This window comes from Bubalus kerabau, chromosome 14 (genome assembly GCF_029407905.1).
Source record: "Bubalus kerabau isolate K-KA32 ecotype Philippines breed swamp buffalo chromosome 14, PCC_UOA_SB_1v2, whole genome shotgun sequence".
In the NCBI taxonomy this organism is placed as follows: Eukaryota; Metazoa; Chordata; class Mammalia; order Artiodactyla; family Bovidae; genus Bubalus; species Bubalus kerabau.
This window is the reverse complement of record NC_073637.1, coordinates 72,831,167-72,838,177: the sequence shown is the minus strand read 5'-3', so window position 1 is coordinate 72,838,177 and position 7,011 is coordinate 72,831,167.

The window sequence follows — 7,011 nt, the reverse complement described above, 5'->3', positions numbered from 1 at the left end:
CAATGCATGAAAGTGAAAAGTAAAAGCACTAGAACAGGCTAAAATCAATAAAGTCAGATAATAACAAATGTTGGTGAGGATGTGGAGAAATTGGAGCTCTCACACACTGCTAGTGCAAATGTATTAATAAAATGGTGCAGCCATTTTTCAAAACTGCCTGGAAATTCCCTAAAATGTTAAACACAGTATTATCAAATGATCCAGTAATTCCACTCCTAGGTATATACCCAAGAGAAATGGAAACGTGAGCCCACACAAAAACTTGTATACAAGCATTCATAGCAGCATTATTTGTAATAGCCAAAAAGTGAAAATAATCCAAATGTCTATAACAGATGAATGGATAATTCAAGTTGGTATATCCATAGGATGGAATATTAATCAGCAGTAAAAAAAAAAAAAAAGTTCTAATACATATCATAAGATGAAGGACCCTTGAAAACAGTATCCTAAGTGAAAAAGGTCAGTCACAAGACAACATACTGTATGATTTCATTTATGTGACATGTTCCAAAGAAGTAAATCTATAGAGCCTGAAAGTAGATTGCTGATTGCCTGGGACTGAGAGGACTGAGGAGAAATAGAGAGTGAACACTAATGTGTGTGAAATTTCTTTGGGGGGATGATAAAAATGTTCTAAAATTGATTGTGGTAATAGTGTACAAATCCGCATGCCAAGTTGCTTCAGTCATGTCCAGCTCTTTATGACCCCATAGTGAGACAGGCTCCTCTGTCCATGGGATTTTCCAGGCAAGAATACTGAAATGGGTTGCCATGCCCTCCTCCAGGGATCGTACCCAAGTCTCCCACATTGCAGGTGGATTCTTTACCATCTGAGTCACCAGGGAAACCCAAGAACACTAGAGTGGGCAGCCTTTCCCTTCTTTAGGGGATCTTCCTGACCCTGGAATCAAACCAGGGTCTCCTGCATTACAGGCAGATTCTTTACCAACTGAGCTACCAGGGAAGCCCTAAATATGCGGTAGGGGTCAGTTAATTATTTTATGTACGTTTGATATACTTCATAATGTAAAAGAATCAAATTGTGCCTAAAATAAAATTTTAAAACACATACAAAGATCGTGCTTTTATAAGATTGCTTGTCTGCATGCCTACTATATATGTATGTATGTGTGTGTGTGTCTGAGTGTACATATGTGTGTGTGTGTCTGAGTGTACATATGTGTGTGTGTATATAAACATATATATGCTCTACCTCTGTAGATAGATCAATCTAGAAAAATGTTCACCTAAAATTAACATAACATTTTATCATACAGTATTGGCATTTATTTTCTTTACTATGCTTCTAAAGTTTGGATGGCACTTCTAATAACAAATACATACCTTTTTTTCCCCCTAAAAGTCAGAGTTTTGCTTTACTTTTTTCCATGCCTTATCCATATTTCCTTGGTTTTTACCTAACGTCCATTCCCTGTTCTAGGACCCACCCTATGCACTAGACCACATTACACTTAGTTGTCATGTCTCCTTAAGGTCCTCTGGGCTGTGCCAGTGTCTCAGACTTTCCTTATTTTGTGTGACCTTGACAAATTTTAGGAACACTGGTCACATATATTGCAAAGTGTCCCTGAACTGGGATTTACCCAATGGGTTTATCATGATTCCACTGGGGTTACAGGTTTTGAGAAGGAAGCCCACAAGGGTAAGGTACACCACATAAAGAGCACGTAGTAATAACGTGACTTGCCACTGTTGATACCGACCTTAATCACCGGGCTGAGGCGGTGTTTGTCGTGTCTCTCCTCTGTAAAGTTACCCTTTTTTCCCTCTTTGGAAGAAAGTCACCATGTGCTCTTTACACTTAAGATGTAGGTAGCTATCCTCCACATCTTTGAGGGCAGAATATCTACAAAAAAACATTTGGAATCCTCAGCATGGGAGATTTGTCTCTTCTCCATTTATTTATTTATTCCTTCCTTCCTCCAAGCATTTATTTATATCAGCATGAACGCGGGGATATTTACTTCTTAACATGAATTATAATCACTTTATTGCTCAAATTATCCCAGCTTTGGCCATTGGAATCTCTTTCAGTTGGCCCCTGTGTCCCTTTGACATAGCCCCTTCACCGTGCGGTTTTTGTTTTGTACCAATTTTTTCAGAGCAATATGCATAAAGATTAGTGTACATTAATGGTGCTATAGATATATTAATAATGCATAGTACACTGTCAAGCACACTTAAGTAAAATTACTGATACAACTTAGCTTCCCTGATAGCTCAGTTGGTAAAGAATCTGCCTGCAATGCAGGAGACCCTGGTTTGGCCACCTGATGTGAAGAACTGACTCACTGGAAAAGACCCTGATGCTGGAAACGATTGAAGGCAGGAACAGAAGTGGACGACAGAGGATGAGATGGTTGGATGGCATCGCCGACTCGGACATGAGTTTCAACAATCTCTGGGGGCTGGTGATGGACAGGGAGGCCTGGCATGCTGCAGTCCGTGGAGCTGCAAAGAGTCGGACAGGACTGAGAGACTGAACTGAACTTAGCTAACAATAATAGCTCAACAACAACAATATTCTTTATTAAAATTCCAGCTTATTTTTTAAATTTTTCACGTTGGAAAACACTGACAGATTACTAAGAGCTAACCTCTGTGGAGTACTTACTATGTCAGCACTTCATCTACTGTTCCATTTAATCCTCACAATGACCCTATGGCTAAACCTTGAGGAATATTTAATATAAGATTAGTATTAACCTTATTTAATACAAGGCTTAGATTCACACTCTAGGAGTGAAGCACAGCACTTCTCAAAGTGGGGTTCCTGTACCAGCAGCATCAGTAACACCTGAGAATTTGTTATGAATGCATATTCTTGGCTGTCACTCCAGACCTCCTGAATCAGAAACTCTGGGGTAGGGTTTAGAAGGTTGTGTTTTAACATACCCTCTGGACAGACGATCCTCGTGGGCTACAGTCCATAGGTCGAAATGAGTCGAACTAGATTGAAGCAACTTGGCACATTCTGCACGCTAAGTGATTGTGAGTCAATTCTTGAGAAAATGATGGAGTCAGAATTTAATTCCAGGTGTTAGAACTCAGATTCCATTCAAGTCTGTGTGCTTTATCACTTAATAATATTTTCCCCTTAATTGCTAAGAAGAAAATCAGTTATAGGTGATTTCTATTTAAAAACTGGTGTTAAATGAGGTAGGATTCTGGGGTAGTTTCATTCTGTACTCTGGGCTTCTACTGCATGACCAAATAATTTTAAGTACTCAGTTCACCACTAGAGAGAGCCCCTATACCCCTCAAGTATGAGCGTGTCTAGTTCCTCAGTTGTGTCCAACTCTGCGACACCACAGATTGTATCCTTCCAAGCTCCTCTGTCCATGGGATTCTCCAGGCAAGAATACTGGAGTAGGCTGCCATCTTTACCTCCAGGGGATCTTCCCCACCCACGGATTGAACTCACATCTCCTATGTCTCCTTGCATGGGCAGACAGGTTCTTTACCACTGAGCCGCCTGGGAGGCATAAGTACTGAATCTTTAAAACAAAAAAATCACACACAAAAAAAAAAACCCAAAATTTTACTGGAGAGAGATTTTATCTCTCTGCATCATCATTAAAACAATTTGCTTAAGCTTCTTAACATGGGACAGCTGCATTTTAAGTTATATTGCTTAGTCACTCAGTTGTGTCTGACTTTTTGCAACCCCACAGACTGGTTCCTCTGTCCACCAGGTTCCTCTGTCCATGGGATTCTCCAGACAAGAATACTGGAGTGGGTTGCCATTTCCTTCTCCAGGGGATCTTCCTGATCCAGGGATTGAACCCAGGTCTCCTGCATTGTAGGCAGATTCTTTACTGTCTGAGCTACAGGGAAGCCCATTTATTTAGGCATAAATACTAGCAAATAAATATATCATGGTTGGTCACTCAACATCTTTCTTCATTTCTAAAATGGGGCAAAAGCTTAGTGGAAGAGAATAACAAAATAACATAATTTAAATAAAATGATCTAATTCAAGCATCATCACCTCTAAAGTTCCATAGAAATGAGAATAGAAAAAAAATTGAATGATCCAGTTATGTGCATAGCTTTCCCTTTCCACCTTATGCAGAGAACTTAGGTTAAAGATTGGTAAATATAGCATCTGGTACATGGTGAGTTCTCAGTACGTAGGTCTGAATAAATGAGTAAATGGAGTTAATGTAACTCGTTGCCTTCACTGGACCTTTCTTAAGCCATCCCACATTGGAATTCATTCAACTTTACACAAAAAAAGATTGTGCTATTTTCACAATAAATATACAAATATCACATAGCAGTTTATGAGAAGTCAGGTTATACTGCTTGTAACCTGGAACAATAATACCGAGAGATTTTGGAATGCTATACCCAATGATGGATCCACATTCTGCTTATTCCAAACAAGAAAAGACATTCATTGACTATTTAGTAATTTATGTTTGTTTGTTTAGCAACTTTGCAAAAAAAAAAAAAAAAAGCATAATGAGAGGAGTGGGTCCTGGTACAGTGGAAAGAGAGGGAAGACAAAGGATTTAATTCCAACTTCCCTACTATCTTATCATGTGACTTTGGCTATGGCACTTGGCCTCCCCAAGTCCCCAGCTCCTCTTCTATGAAATGTGTCCTGGGATAAAATATAGCCTACAAGAAAGAAAGTGCCTCCAAACAGTGAAAGAGACTTGAGAACAATTGTGCTGATGCATGTTTCGAAATGTCTGTTGACAGAAGAGTAAGATCAAAGAGTCCAGATCTCAGGGGAAGAGTTCCTAGAACACATATGTTGGGTAGAGACTGAGAAAGTGCAGTTCAGTATATATTTGTTCAACAATTACTATACTATGTATGTGGCATCTGCCAAAAGATTTGAGTTACATGATGAATAAGATAGTCCCTGCCGCCATCAATATCTTCACACAGATACCAAGAAAAGGACTATGATGATCAATCTGTGTCACTATGACTAAATTACAGGATGCCCACACATTTGGCCAAACATTATGCTGGGTGAGTTTGTAGGGGTGTTCCTGGACGGGCTTAACATTTGAATTGGTAGACTGAGTAAAATGGATTGCCTTCCCTAACATGAGTGGGTCTCATCCAACCAGTTAAAGACCTGACTAGAACAAAAAGGCTGAAGAAGAGGGAATTCCTCCTGCCTGACTGTATGGGCTGAGATTCGGGGTTTTTTTTCCCAGTCTTCAGACCCAGCCAGAAAATTGGCTCTTCTTGGGTCTTGAGCCTGACAGCATTCATACTGGAATTCATGCCATCAGCTCTCCTGGGTCTCCAGCTTATTGACTATGTATCTTGGGACATGGTCTCCATAAACATATGACCCAATTCTTTATAATAGAGCCATATATATGGCTTTCTCTGGAGAACCCTAATACAAGGACCAACCTCTTTAGCATGGCCAAATGCCCTACAAGACCTGGTCATACCTACTCTCCCACCATAAGGCACATCACCCACTTCCTGTGCTCTAGCCTCACTAGTTTTCTCCCACATCCTCACATGCATCATGCTTCCTCTGTCATGGGGTTTTCAATCACCCCTTTATTCATTAGCAAGCTCAACTAGTTATTGAGTTCCTACTATGAGCCAAAGGCTGTGGTGGCATGCTGCTGCTGCTGCTAAGTCACTTCAGTCGTGTCCGACTCTGTGCAACCCCATAGACGGCAGCCCACCAGGCTCCCCCGTCCCTGGGATTCTCCAGGCAAGAACACTGGAGTGGGTTGCCATTTCCTTCTCCAATGCATGAAAGTGAAAAGTGAAAGTGAAGTCGCTCATTCGTTTCTGACTCTTAGCGACCCCATGGACTGCAGCCTACCAGGCTCCTCCATCCATGGGATTTTCCAGGCAAGAGTACTGGAGTGGGGTGCCATTGCCTTCTCCTGTGGTGGCATAGGGAACATAATATAAACATGATAGCAAAGTGCTTGGTTTCATGGAGAATATATTCTAGTCATGGCAAATAACATACAAATAGGTTAACTTCAGAGAGTAGCACGCACCTCAAAGGAAACAAACAAAAAAGGAGGATATGAAAATAAGTAGGTGACCAGAGAGTCTCACTCTGTAGGTGCCTTTTAAGTAGAATTTTATATGATGAAAAGGGCTAGTCATATGGAGATGTAAGAAAGGAGTGTTCTAGGCAAAGAAAACAAAAACAAGACTGACTCTGAAATGAGTTTGATATATGCTAGGGATAGCACAATGGGGTGGTGAGAGGAGGGAGATGGGTAAGAGCAAGATACAGCCTTCATAGCCACTGTAAGAATTCAAAATTTTATTTTAAGCATACTGGGAGTGAGTCTTAGTCCACTGAGCTGCTATAGCAAAAATGCCACAAACTGGGTAGGATATAAAAAAACATAAATTTAAGTTCTGGAGGCTATGAAATCCAAGCACTGGCCTAGTCGGTGCCTGCTAAGAGCCTCTCCCTCATGGATGCTGTCTTCTCAGTGTACAGAAGGAGACAGGGTAGCTCTTCAGAGTCTCTTTTGTCAGAGCACTAACCCCATTCATAAGGCCTTTGCCCTCATTACCTAAGCACCTTCCAAAGACCCTACATCCTTATATCATCACCTTAGAGGGTAGGATTTCAACAAATGAATTTTGGGGAGACACAAACATTCGGACCCATCCAGTATAGGCTTTGAGAGGTTGGCACTATCCAACCCACACTTTTTATTTTGCATTGCCGTGTGTGACTATAGACACAGAGAGATCAGTGGGGATGGTTTGCATTAAAGGTGGATGATGACAGGAACTTGGATAATGGTGATGTAGAAATGAAGGAGTGGTTCAGGATACAATTTGGAGGTAGAACAGATGAGAACTGCCAGTGGGGAAAAGAAAGGATGACTTCTGGGTTTTTGACTTGAACAGCTGGAGGGTGGTACCATTTTCTGAAACATGGAAGTTGAGGTCGAAATGGGAAGTGGGAAAGGGGGTGGGGGTGGGTATTTGCCTATATCCTCTCTCTGGACTGTCTTTCTC